At 38.9% G+C, this 15,082-nt stretch overlaps 1 non-coding gene across 1 annotated transcript; it reads left to right on the top strand.

Moving 5' to 3' along the window:
• Window positions 1-14,013: 14,013 nt before the first annotated feature.
• LOC112782067 (small nucleolar RNA R71) lies at window positions 14,014-14,117 on the top strand. Its single transcript, XR_003192808.1, has one exon. It is a non-coding gene; the product is annotated as a small nucleolar RNA R71 (small nucleolar RNA).
• Window positions 14,118-15,082: the final 965 nt, after the last annotated feature.

Genomic DNA, 15,082 nt, shown 5'->3' with positions numbered 1-15,082 from the left:
AAACAAAGGAAAAGCACACAGCCATGTGTGCGTACGCACAAGTACCTGCACGTGCCTTCATTAAAAATTCACGTGCCTCGTGATTTTGGGGCTCTTTTAGCCCATTTCTAAAGGCTTAGATGCTGAAATCAAAGGCTATTTGAAGGGGGCAACATCTCATACAAAGGCATTAGGTTTTATTAGGTAGAATTAGCTTAGGAGCACACTTTAGATTAGGAAAACACATAGTAGGAGTAGGAGTAGTGTAGATTAGGAATTTCTCTCTTAGGGTTTCAATGTAGCATTTTATAGTCAATTTGGTTTTGGATTATAGCAATTTCATTATAAGTATTTCTTTAATTTCTCTTCTATTACATTACTTGTTCTACACTTTCATATATTTTCATATCCTTTGTCAATATATACATAGTTTTTCAATTTTGATTTCTAGTTAATGAATTTGATGTTTGATGGTTTTTATATGTTTATTGAGTTGCTTTTGTTGATTTTGATCATTTGGTTGTTCATAGTTTTTATCATTTTCCCAATTTTGCCATATTTTATGATTATGCCTATTAGGTGTTTGATGAAATGCCAACTTTAGTTATAGGGTAGATTTCCACCCCTTGACTTGGGGAAGTGAGTATATAGATTACTAGAGCCATAATGTCCGACATTTAGTGATAATTCTTGGGTTGTTAGTTGTTATTATTTTCACTAACGCTAGCTTTTTACTAAGGTAATTAGTAAGTTAGCTAGGATTTGTGGATTAATAACAATTATGCTCACTTGACTTACTCTTCGATGTTAAGGGTTGATTTAACGAGATTAATCCATCATAATTATCATAGTTGTGGTTATGGCAAGGAAGGGATTCCATAACTCATCCCAAGTCAATGTTCCATTTATGTTTTGAACCACTTTTCCATCACTTTATAGCATTACTTGTCCATATTACATACATAGTTCTTTTATTCCTTCATTAGTTTATTAATTGCAATTTTGAATCGTTCTTTTATCTCTTTATTTGTTTTCCTTCATCATTGAAAACACCCTTGGATTTCTTGCAACCAAAATTGTATGCACTCATTGGCATTAGTTCCTAGGGAAGACGACCTGGGAGTCTAAATACTCTCGGTTTATATTTGCTATGAATTGTAACAATCTTTAGAATAATAATTTGAGTAGGGTCAATTGTTGGTTCGGAGCTATACTCGCAACGAGAAACCTACTTTGTGAAACTCCTAACCTACTTTTGGTCTCTTGTCAAATTTTAGCACCGTTGCCGGGAATGCTAGCATTATGAGTGCCATAATTTTGTTTGTTGTTGATATGTGAATAGTGTGAATAGATACTTTTTGTTTGTTTGTTCGCTTTTGTTGGTAATTAGGATTTTGTTTATTTTGTTAATTGATGTCTTTAGTTTTTTATTTCCTATTTTCTCTATGAGTTATCATCCTCTTGGTTTGGAGTTTGGTTCTGATCATTTTGTAGGGTGTGATAACTTCAATTTCGAATTGTATCATGAGATTGGAGAATCAATTTTGGAAGGAGAAACCTTCTCTATACTACAATCAACAAAACCTTCCCCAATATACATATGCAAACCAAGGATATGGTGGATTTCACTATGGTTATGCACCTCCACCACCATATACCTATGACTCATACCCCAACATAATCCTCAATCACCACATTTTCAACCACCCCACCAATATCATTATCCACCTTCTTACATAACACCTCAAGATACTCATCAACATGAATCACCTCCCACATATCCAACCTTCTTCCCAACCTATGAACATTCCCTCTTATCTAATTGTGAAGTTCTCCAACCCTTGGTCCAAGAGCCACAAGACCTTCAAGCCTTTCTCCAAGAGCAAGAAGGATTCCAAAGGACACAAGGGCACTTCATGGTTACCATAGGCAAAGTGGTAAACCGCTTGATCCTCCTACACTCATGCAATCAAGGTACTTCTCTTAGAGAGTGTGGAGAAGCAACTAAATACTGGAGTGAAGAAGAGAACATTGAGCCTCAAGGAGAAGAAGAGGATCTAAGGTTTGAACCGCAACAAGTAGAGCAAGGTGAGATAAGGGCACCGGAGGAGAGAAAGGGAGAATTGAGGGAGATTGATCAGGATGAGGATTCCATCATTAGTTATTTTTTGTCCTCCTTGGTCAATCCCCTTAATGATCCTAATGAGCCTCTTCCCATTGAGTTTAAGAGAGACATAGAGGTAGACTTCTCACAACCTCCTTGTTATGATGTGAGTGATGGGGAAGAGAAAGAAGAAGTTGGTGAGGAAGGAGTTGACAACCAAGAACATATTGAGTGGGTGGCAATTTCATCTATGAGCTTTATTGGCTCCCATCAATATGCTATCTTGGAGACGGATTACCAACTCAAGGTCCTTCTTGGGTTGGTACATAGTGGAGAAAGAAGTGTTGGTCGCCAAGAGAATTTAAGGTTATTCAAGAAAATCCATTCAAGTCTTGGAGTTCAAGCATGGTGTGAAGCATAATTAGGTGATTTCCGGAGAATGTTGGGGTACTTCAAGGGTAAATTGAGATCTTATCCATCCGGTTTGGAGCATAGAGATCAACAAGAAGGAGACCGAGAAACTAGGATATTGGATCCCGGAGGACCTATGAAGTGCAAGCTTGGATGGAGATTCAAGGAGGAGTGGAAACACAAGCCACCCTAGCAAGAGTCTCCTCAAAGAGTCCAACTTAAGGACTATAAACCAAAGTGCTAGGTGGGAGATACCCCACCATGGTAACATCTTTCCTACCCTTTTCTCTTTGTTTATAGTCCTAGTTTATTGCATGTTTGCTTGTCTTAATTAGCTTAGGATTAGTTTACTTTTGAGTTTAGTAGGTTGATTTGTATATGGATCATGATTTTGTGAAGTTTTGAATGTTTTGGGGTTGAATTTTGGTTGAGCTAAGGTTTGATACCATAGATTTTTAAAGAAAATTTTTGGGAAATATAGGGCATGTGCGTGCGCACGCCCTTGTACGCACGCATACAACAACTAAAAAATCGCGTCCTGTGCATACGCACCCTACCTCGCCAAGTCTCTGTTGGGAGCGCTCGCACACTTTGTACGTGCGCATTCGCTTGTGTTTTGCGACCTGTGTGTGCGCATGCCACTGTGCATATGCACATGACCTTCTTTTTGTGCATCTTATGCATACGCACCCACTTGTGCGTACGCACACTCCCTTATACCCACTCTGGTGGGAGTGCTAGCACACCCTGTGCGCGTGAACCCCTGCCTCTTTTCGCTCTTGTGCGCACGCACGCATGATCCTTTTGCAAAAAAAAAAAAGAGAGAGTTCTGTGCGCCCGAACAGGTTTGTGCGTGTGCACACTTCTATATCCCCGTTCTGTTCGGAGCACTCGCACACCTTGTGCGAGCGCACACTTCCCCTGTTTTATCTTGTGTGCGTACACTCATATGCTTGTATGTACGCACAAGTGCTGTTTTGGGAAAATTTTGTTTGCGCTTTTCCTTAAGCCCTAACGCACTTCTACCCCTTCCATCCCTCCCCTACCTTGCTTTTTCCATGTTTTTCTACTTGTTTTACTTAGTTTTCTTTGTATTTCATTTTTCATCTTAGTAATTGAATAAATTGCAAGTGTTTGCTTGATAGTTGATTGGGTTGCTTCTTGATTGAATTTCATCAATGCACTATTACCTTGCCTTAAATTACTATCACCTAATTGGATTTGCACATTTACATTTTATTGCATATTAGGTGAAACTTTTATAAGTGCACATAGAATTTAGTGAATTGAATTGAGTTGCTTGTTCACCATGGATTTTAAGTCATATAATCACATAACAAGGTATTTGTTCCTTATTAATACTTTGCATTTATTTGAGTGACTTGCCTTGATTCTTATCAAGACCTGCCACTTTTTGTAACAAGCACCTTATACATGTGATTATTTGATTATTTCCAAAGATGAATAAGTTGTTTCTCTTCATCATTGAATTGGTTATTGCTTGTTGTGCTATTTTATTAATCTTGCGCTTTCAGTTGCACAATTTCAATATCCAATATTCCTAATTCAATTCACTCTTGTTGTAATTGCCTAAACTTGCTTATCTTTAATTGATGCTCATTCATTGCTTGCATCTTAGGCCATTTAGTTAAGGAACTCATGCGTACTTTTTGATTGTGTGGATGCCATTTTAATCGGCTGTTGTGTGTATTCTAACCGCGTGCATAATTAGAATACACACGGCTCAATTTTTTTTATCATACCACACTACTATGCAAAATTCCTCAATTAGATGCTTATTTGCTCCTTCCTTTACCTTTTTGTGCTAACGATTCTTAATTATACTTGATTCATTCTTTTTGAGGATGAAACATAAAGGCAAGGAGTCAGGAGAGGAGGAGGACGCTGAGGTTGGAGATGTCGAGCATGCATTGGACTTGGCAATTTCCACACAACCTAAGCCCCCGCATCTGCCAGCTGAAGGTGGAGGAATGTAAAGCTTCATTCTCCCCGTATTGTGTTCGTACACGGAAGACCGTGCAACGCTTAAGTATGGGGAAGGATTCACCATTTTTGGGGCGTAAACTTTCTTTTTCTGAACACTTTGCACTTTATTTTTGTTTCTTTTATTAGGTCTCTTGTATATATTTGGAGTGTTTTCTACTGCTGCATTGCATTTTCTTTTGGTATATATACCACAGTTATATCTATTGCATTTTGCATCTTTTGCATGGTATATAGTTTATAGATAGAAGTTGTGATTGGATGTTGTGAATAGTATAACACCTAGCTCAATTTTGGTCATAATTGTTCGTGTTAATTTTTTGCGATGTTGAAAATTAGGAAGAGAACTAGGAAATTTTTGAAATTGCATCCATCACATCATACATACATATAAGAAATAACTTTGGTGAAACAACAAGAAATTTCCATGGAATTTCTCTTATGGCATGCCATTGATTGAGTTGGAAAATTATTTTTCAACTTACTTGAAGCATCCTTTTTCATAGAACATAGAAAAAGAGCTAGAATAACATATCTTGTGAGATTTGAGCTCTAATAGATGGTTGCACATTTTCAATCATAAAGTTTGTTCCTATGTGATTATACTCCTTTTTATTGTGATCTTAGATTTGCATGAATCTATATGTCCTATATTTGTTGTTTGGATGCATTTAGTACGATTGAGGCCATTTTTGATATCGAACTCACTAACCTATATGGCCAACTCTTGCATTCACCTTTGTAAACCCTTTTTGAGCCTTTAAATCCTCTTTTATTCTGATTCTAAGCACATTATTCTCCCTAAAGCGAAAAACCATTGATGTCCTTGGATTACTCTTTCATTAGCTTGGATGGAGTAGTGTGTGTACTCTAATTGTGGGAAAAAATTGTTGGAAAATGTAACACCCTACCACACAGAGCTTTACGCTTAAGTCGTAAAATAGAGGTGGTGGGGTATTACGACCTCTAAAATAAAATGTATATATATAATAGCAGAAGAATTATAATATGCTAGGAGCCTTGAAGAATAGAGGAATAGAAATCGCGAAATAAAAGCGCAACACTCGAGAAACGAGTTAACTTGCGTGCTAAGAAAGCTACCGCTGTCAAGTGTAAAGTAACCCAAAATAGGAACAGAGAGTCAAAGATACAAAATAACGAGCTCCTGACTCAGCCTACGAAGTCAAGACTGGCCAGAGAATATACACACATATATACATATATATACATATCCAAAACCCAAATATACATAAACAAAATCCTGCCTCTCCATACATCTCTAGAAGGATAAAAAAGAATAAGTTATGTGGAGAGAAAAAGAAGTACAGATATACATCATAGCATAACAAAATTACCCAATAACCACTCCGCTTCAAGAGTCCAGACACGTAACGAGATGCCTCTCGACCTGCATCTGAAAAACAACAACATAGTATGGAATAAGAACCAGGGGTTCTCAGTTTGGTAAAGGTTCCACACACATAATATATAAGGTTCTGGGAATGCCAGAGGCAATCCTAGAATGCCGACACTCAGATTATAGAGCTTAAAGTATTAAATAGAAGCTATAAAAAGGTGGTTTTCTAAGAATATTTAAACCTAACTTAACTTAACCTTAAATCGAAGTCCCATTCTGCCATTCCTCCATACCTCCAACTCCATCATGCATTTTCACAGACAAATAGACAGATAAAGGCAAGCACAAGAAGGTTACAAATACTGCAGGTAAAAAATACACATTTAACATGGCAAGTACATATAGGCACACCCAATTAAAGCACAAGCAAGTAATTCAAGTAATATGCAGATGATGCATGCCTGTCCTATGGCTGATGAGGCTCATCTATCGGTTATCGAGCCAACCCGATAAGTCTGAATTGTCCTTAGATTGTCCCCCGACGTGCATCCCCAAGAGTCTATGCATAGCTTTATCTCAAATAATCAATATTACTCAATAGGGGTAACATTCCTGGGAATTTATATAGTGCCCGGTCACACTTACGTCGTAGGGTCAACAGAGTATCGAGTTTTCAACCTGGTACACGTGGTGGCAAGCCACAGCACTTAATCTAGGGAACCTCGTATCTCAGATCATTAAATTATTCAAGCCATATAAATAATTCAATTATAATTCATCAACATCCACATCATTCTCAGTCGCATCTCATTCATCATCATACATCAATCATATTCAATCCTTATCTTTCATTATCACACCTCCCATTCCGTCCATCAATAGTTTAAATTCGAAACATAATTCATTCTTTTCTAAATGAATCAAACTTAAAACATGCTCATTTTCTTAATAACTCAAAATCAAACAATATAACCTTTGAATCTAAATCTTTTTAAATAATCATCTAAACAAAATCTCTAATTTTTATAAAATTTCGATAGCATCTCCTCTAAAACTCAGACTTTGCCACCCTTTTCGGGTCCAAACCTGCATTCTTTTCAATTCAACATACCCTTCCTCATCATCGTAACAATCACCACAATAAATCTACCTCAGATCAATAATTATACTCATACAATATTCAAATCCAACAACCAAAATTCAACTAAGAATCATAGTTCACAAATCCTAGGCTTTTAACACAAAATACCTCATTTTTCATTCGAAATTTCCGTTCCAATTATTTTTAAACCTATTACCACCAATCCAAATTGCCAACAATAATCCTCAACAAGCTCCATATCTTATCATCAATCATCATTCAAGCAAAGCAAAATATAGCAATATAATCAACAATTCAATCATATATCCTTTCAAAGATCCAACTAGCAACCAATATCATCTTACAAACAAATCACCAAACCAAACCAAGCATATTCATCAACCCATTACTAAACATTAAATATACACCTGTGGTGCACAAAATTGTGATCTCAGGCAACGGCGCCAGAAACTCTGTACGCACGTCTTAATAAATCGTTTTTCATTCACAACTTTGATACAACTAACCAGCAAGTGCACTGGGTCGTCCAAGTAATAAACCATATGTGAGTAAGGGTCGATCCCACGGAGATTGTCGGCTTGAAGCAAGCTATGGTCACCTTGTAAATCTCAGTCAGGCGGATATCAAATAGTTATGGAGTTTTCGAATATTAATAATAAATAGAAAATAAGGATAGAAATACTTATGTAATTCATTGGTTAGAATTTCAGATAAGCGTATAGAGATGCATTCGTTCCTCTGAACCTCTGTTTTTCTGCTGTCTTCATCCAATCAATCTTACTCCTTTCCATGGCTGGCTTTATGTAAGGACATCACCGTTGTCAATGGCTACTTTTTATCCTCTCTGGAAAATGGTCCGATGCGCTGTCGCTGCATGGCTAATCGTCTGGAGGCATCACCCTTGTCAATGGCTGCATCCCATCCTCTTGTGAAAATAGTCCAAATGCTCTGTCACAGCACGACTAATCATATGAGGTTGTCGATCATATTGGAATAGAATTCACCCTCCTTTTGCGTCTGTCACTACGCCCAGCACTCGCGAGTTTGAAGTTCGTCACAGTCATTCAATCCCAGAGTCCTACTCGGAATACCACAGACAAGGTTTAGACTTTCCGGACTCTCATGAATGCCGCTATCAATCTAGCTTATACCGCGAAGATTCTGATTAAGAGATCCAAGAGATACTCATTCAATTTAAGGTGGAACGGAAGTGATTATCAGGCACGCGTTCGTGGGGGAATGATGATGATTGTTACGTTCATCACATTCAGGTTGAAGTGCGAATGAATATCTTAGAAGCGGAATAAGTTGAATTGAATAGAAAAACAGTAGTACTTTGCATTAATCTTTGAGGAACAGCAGAGCTCCACACCTTAATCTATGGAGTGCAGAAACTCTACCGTATGAAAATACATAAGTGATAATGGTCCAGGCATGGCCGAATGGCCAGCCCCCATGAAAGTCTAATATAGCATAAAACTGATCAAAGATGTCTAATACAATAGTAAAAAGTCCTATTTATACTAAACTAGTTACTAGGGTTTACAGAAGTAAGTAATTGATGCATAAATCCACTTCCGGGGCCCACTTGGTGTGTGCTTGGGCTGAGATTGAATGTTACACGTGTAGAGGCTCTTTCTGGAGTTGAACGCCAGGTTGTAATGTATTTCTGGCGTTCAACTCTGGTTTGTGACGTGTTTCTGGCGTTTAACTCCAGACTGCAGCGTAGAACTGGCATTCAACGCCCTTTTGCGTCGTCTAAACGCGGCCAAAGTATAGACTATTATATATTTCTTGAAAGCCCTGGATGTCTACTTTCCAACGCAATTGGAACCGTGCCATGTTGAGTTCTCTAGCTCTAGAAAATCCACTTTGAGTGCAGGGAGGTCAGAATCCAACAGCATCAGCAGTCCTTCTTCAACCTCTGAATCTGATTTTTGCTCAAGTCCCTCAATTTCAGCCAGAAAAAACTTGAAATCACAGAAAAACATACAAACTCATAGTAAAGTCTAGAAATGTGAATTTAACATAAAAGCTAATGAAAACATCCCTAAAAGTAATTAGATCCTACTAAAAACATACTAAAAACAATGCCAAAAAGCGTATAAATTATCCGCTCATCACCACACCAAACTTAAATTGTCCCCAAGCAACTGAAAATCAAATAGGATAAAAAGAAGAGAATATACTATAAATTCCAAACTATCAATGAAACATAGCTCCAATCAGATGAGCGGGACTTGTAGATTTTTGCCTCTTGAATAGTTTTGGCATCTCACTTTATCCATTGAGGTTCAGAATGATTGGCATCTATAGGAACTCAGAGTTCAGATAGTGTTATTGATTCTCCTAGTTCAGTATGTTGATTCTTGAACACAGTTACTTTATGAGTCTTGGCCGTGGCCCTAAGCACTTTGCTTTCTAGTATTACCACCGAATACATAAATGCCACAGACACATAATTGGGTGAACCTTTTCAGATTGTGACTCAGCTTTGCTAAAGTCCCCAATTAGAGGTGTCCAGGGTTCTTAAGCACACTCTTCTTTTGCTTTGGACCTTAACTTTAACCGCTCAGTCTCAAGTTTTCACTTGACACCTTCACGCCACAAGCACATGGTTAGGGACAGCTTGGTTTAGCCGCTTAGGCCAGGATTTTATTCCTTTAGGCCCTCCTATCCACTGATGCTCAAAGCCTTGGGATCCTTTTTATTTACCCTTGCCTTTTGGTTTTAAGGGTTATTGGCTTTTTGCTCTTGCCTCTTGGTTTTAAGAGCTTTTGGCGTTTTCTGCTTGCTTTTTCTTTTTATTTATTTTTTGCCTATATTTTTTTCTTTTTTTTTTCTGCAAGCTTTGTTCTTTGCTGCTTTTTCTTGCTTCAAGAATCATTTTTATGATTTTTCAGATTATCAAATAACATGTCTCCTTATCATCATTCTTTCAAGAGCCAACATATTTAACATTCTTAAACAACAACTTCAAAAGACATATGCACTGTTCAAGCATTCATTCAAAAAACAAAAAGTATTGTCACCACATCGATATAATTAAACTAAGTTCAAGGATAAATTCGAAACTCATGCACTTCTTGTTCTTTTGAATTAAAACAGTTTTCATTTAAGAGAGGTGATGGGTTCATAGGACATTCATAACTTTAAGACATAGTTACTAACTACTAATGATCATATAATAAGACACAAACATGGATAAGCACTTAACATTAAGAAAACGAAAAACAGAAAATAAGAACAAGGAATGAGTCCACCTTAGTGATGGTGGTGTTTCCTTCTTGAGGAAACAATGATGTCCTTGAGCTCTTCTATGTCTCTTCCTTGTCTTTGTTGCTCCTGCCTCATTGCTTTTTGATCTTCTCTTATTTCATGAAGGATGATGGAGTGCTCTTGATGTTCCACCCTTAATTGTCCCATGTTGGAACTTAATTCTCCTAGGGAGGTGTTGATTTGCTCCCAATAGTTTTGTGGAGGAAAATACATTTGAGGCATCTCCGGGATCTCATGGTGACGAGCTTCATGCGTCTCTTGAGATCCATGAATGGGCTCTCTTGCTTGCTCCATCCTTTTCTTAGTGATGGGTTTCTCTTCCTCAATGGGAATGTCTTCTTCTATGAAAGCTCCAGCTGAGTAACATAGATGGCAAATAAGATGAGGAAAAGCTAGCCTTGCCCCAGGAGAGGGCTTTTCGGCTATTTTGTAGAATTCAAGGGACATGACTTTATGAACTTCTACTTCCTCTCCAATCATGATGCTATGAATCATGATGGCCCGATCCACAGTAACTTCAGATCGGTTGCTAGTGGGGATGATAGAGCGTTGGATGAACTCCAACAATCCTCTAGCCACAGGCTTGAGGTCCAGTCTTCTTAATTGAACCAGCTTGCCTTTGGAGTCAATCTTCCATTGAGCTCCTTCCACACATATGTCCATGAGGACTTGGTCCAACCTTTGATTAAAGTTGACCCTTCTAGTGTAGGGGCGTGCATCTCCTTGCATCATAGGCAAGTTAAACGCCAACCTCACATTTTCCGGACTAAAATCTAAGTATTTCCCCCAAACCATTGTAGTATAATTCTTTGGGTTTGGGTTCTTACTTTGATCATGGTTCCTAGTGATCCATGCATTAGCATAGAACTCTTGAACCATTAGGATGCCGACTTGTTGGATGGGGTTTGTTAGAACTTCCCAACCTCTTCTTTGGATTTCATGTCGGATCTCCGGATACTCATTCTTCTTGAGCTTAAAAGGGACCTCGGGGATCACCTTCTTCTTGACCACAACATCATAGAAGTGGTCTTGATGAGCTTTGGAGATGAATCTTTCCATCTCCCATGACTCGGAGGTGGAAGCTTTTGTCTTCCCTTTCCCTTTTCTAGAGGATTCTCCGGTCTTGGGTGCCATCAATGGTAATGGAAAAACAAAAAGCTTATACTTTTACCACACCAAACTTAGAATATTGCTCGCCCTCGAGCAAGAGAAGAACGAATAGATGAAGAAGAAGAAGAAAATATGGAGGAGATGGGGGAGGGGTGTATTCGGCCAAGAAGGGGAAGAGAGGGTTGTGTTGTGTGAAAATGAAGAAGAATGGAGGGCTTTATATAGGGAAGGGAGGGGGGGTAAGGTTCGGCCATAAGGATGGGTTTTGGGTGGGAAATTGATTTTGAATTTTGAAGGTAGATGGGGAAGAGTGGATGGATGTGAGTGGTGAAGTGGTTATAGGGAAGAGAGATTGAGGTGATTGGTGAAGAGTTTTGGGGAAGAGTGTTTATGGGATTGTGTGAAAGAGGGGTGAGAAGAAGTGAGTGGAGGTAGGTGGGGATCCTGTGGGGTCCACAGATCCTGAGGTGATCCTGTGGGGTCCACAGATCCTGAGGTGTTCAAGGATTTACAACCTTGCACCAAATTAGGCATGCAAAATGCCCTTGTACACAACTCTGGGCGTTCAGCGCCAGATTGGTGCTTGTTCTGGGCGTTGAATGCCCATTTGTTGCCCATTTCTGGCGTTGAACGCCAGAACCATGCTTGTTCTGGGCGTTCAGCGCCAGCTCTTCTCCAGGGTGCAATTCTGGCATTCAAACGCCCAGATGCTGCCCATTTTGGGCGTTCAGCGCCATAACCATGCTATGTTCTGGCGTTGAACGCCAGCCAGATGCTTCTTACTGGCGTTTAAACGCCAGTAAGGTCTTCCTCCAGGGTGTGATTTTTCTTCTGCTATTTTTGATTCCGTTTTCAATTTTTTTATTTATTTTGTGACTCCACATGATCATGAACCTAATAAAACATGAAAGAACAAGAAAAATAAAATTAGATAAATAAAAATTGGGTTGCCTCCCAACAAGTGCTTCTTTAATGTCAATAGCTTGACAGTGGGCTCTCATGGAGCCTCACAGATGTTCAGAGCTTTGTTGAGACTTCCCAACACCAAACTTAGAGTTTGGTTGTGGCCTCCCAACACCAAACTTAGAGTTTGACTGTGGGGGCTCTGGTTGACTCTGTTTTGAGAGAAGCTTACTATGCCTCTTTTCCATGTTTACAGAAGGGTAACCTTGAGTTGTAAACACAAGGGAGTCCTCATTCAATTGAAGGACTAATTCACCTCTGTCAACATCAATCACAGCTCTTGCTGTGGCTAGGAAAGGTGTTCCAAGGATGATGTATTCATCCTCATCCTTCCCAGTATCAAGGATTATGAAATCAGCAGGGATGTAAAGGCCTTCAACCTTTACTAACACATCCTCTACTTGTCCATAAGCCTGTTTTCTTGAATTGTCTGCCATCTCTAATGAGATTTTAGTAGCTTGCACCCCAAAGATTCCCAGTTTCTCTATTACAGAGAGGGGCATGAGGTTTATCCCTGAACCAAGGTCACACAGAGCCTTTTCAAAGATCATCGTGCCTATGGTACAAGGTACTAGGAACTTTCCAGGATCCTGTTTCTTCTGAGGCAATCTCAGTTGATCCAGATCACTTAGTTCATTGGTGAACAAGGGAGGTTCAACTTCCCAAGTCTCAATACCAAATAATTTGGCATTCAGCTTCATGATTGCACCAAGGTACTTGGTAACTTGCTCCTTAGTAACATCCTCATTCTCTTCAGAAGAGGAATACTCATCAGAGCTCATGAATGGCATAAGAAGGTTCAATGGAATCTCTATGGTCTCTGGATGAGTCTCAGATTCCTTTGGTTCCTCAGAGGGAAGCTCCTTATTGATCACTGGACGTCCCAGGAGGTCTTCCTCCTTGGGATTCACGTCCTCCCCTTCCTCCTTGGATTCGGCCATGATGGTTATATCAATGGCCTTGCACTCTCCTTTTGGATTTTCTTCTGTATTACTTGGGAGAGCACTAGGAGGAGTTTCAGTGATCTTCTTACTCAGCTGGCCCATTTGTGCCTCCAAATTTCTAATGAAGGACCTTGTTTCATTCATGAAACTCACAGTGGCCTTAGATAGATCAGAGACTAAGTTTGCTAAATTAGAAGTATTTTGTTCAAAGTTCTCTGCCTGTTGCTGAGTAGATGATGGAAAAGGCTTGCTATTGCTAAACCTGTTTCTTCCACCATTATTAAAGCCTTGTTGAGGCTTTTGATCCTTCCATGAGAAATTTGGATGATTTCTCCATGATGAGTTATAGGTGTTTCCATAAGGTTCACCCATGTAATTCACCTCTGCTACTGCTGGGTTTTCAGGATCATAAGCTTCTTCTTCAGAAGATGCCTCTTGAGTACTATTGGATGCAGCTTGCATTCCATTCAGACTCTGAGAAATCATATTGACTTGCTGAGTCAATATTTTATTCTGAGCCAATATGGCATTCAAAGTATCAATTTCAAGAACTCCCTTCTTCTGAGGCGTCCCATTGCTCACAGGATTCCTCTCAGAAGTGTACATGAACTGGTTATTAGCAACCATGTCAATGAGTTCCTGAGCTTCTGCAGGCGTTTTCTTTAGGTGAATGGATCCACCTGCAGTAGTATCCAATGACATCTTAGCTAATTCAGACAGACCATCATAGAATATATCCAGGATGGTCCATTTTGAAAGAATGTCAGAAGGGCACTTTTTGGTCAGTCCTTTGTATCTCTCCCAAGCTTCATAGAGGGATTCACCTTCTTTCTGTCTGAAGGTTTGAACATCCACTCTAAGCTTGCTCAGCTTTTGAGGAGGAAAGAACTTGGCTAAGAAAGCCTTGACCAGCTTATCCCAAGAGTTCAGGCTATCCTTAGGTTGAGAGTCCAACCATATTCTAGCTCTGTCTCTCACAGCAAAAGGGAAAAGCATGAGCCTGTAGACTTCAGGATCTACTCCATTAGTCTTAACAGTATCACAGATCTGCAAAAATTCAGTTAAGAACTGAAAAGGATCTTCAGATGGAAGTCCATAAAACTTGCAGTTCTGCTGCATCAGAGAAACTAATTTAGGTTTCAGCTCAAAATTGTTTGCTCCAATGGTAGGGATGGAGATGCTTCTTCCATGTAAATTGGAATTAGGTGCAGTAAAGTCACCAAGCATTCTCCTTGTATTATTATTATTATTTTCGGCTTCCATCTCCTCTTCCTGTTCGAAAATTTCTGAAAGGTACTTGCTGGATTGTTGTAATTTAGCTTCTCTTAGTTTCCTCTTCAGAGTCCTTTCAGGTTCTGGATCTGCTTCAACAAGAATATTATTGTCCTTGCTCCTGCTCATATGAAGGAGAAGGGAACAGAAAAATAATAATAGGGATCCTTTTTACCACAGGTATGGAGGTTCCCCTGTGTGAGTAGAAGAAGAAAAGAATGTAATGTAAAGAAAGAAACACAAGGGTAAGGAGAGCAGAGATGTGGGATGAAGAGAGGTGTTAGTAGATGAATAAATAAATAGAAGGAGATGAGAGAGAAGGAGAATTTTCGAAAATTATTTTTGAAAAAGAGTTAGTGATTTTCGAAAATAGTTTTTGAAAAAGGTTAGTAATTTTTCGAAAATTAAAATCAAAAATTAAAATAATTAGTTAATTAAAAAGAAATTTTGAAAAAGAGGGAAGATATTTTCGAAAATTAGAGAGAGAGAGTTAGTTAGGTAGTTTTGAAAAAGATAAGAAACAAACAAAAAGTTAGTTAGTTAGTTGAAACAAATTT

Source organism: Arachis hypogaea, chromosome 19, assembly GCF_003086295.3.
Source record: "Arachis hypogaea cultivar Tifrunner chromosome 19, arahy.Tifrunner.gnm2.J5K5, whole genome shotgun sequence".
Lineage (NCBI taxonomy): Eukaryota > Viridiplantae > Streptophyta > Magnoliopsida > Fabales > Fabaceae > Arachis > Arachis hypogaea.
Note: the sequence above shows the minus strand (reverse complement) of the source record. Positions and strands in the feature narration are given on the sequence as shown.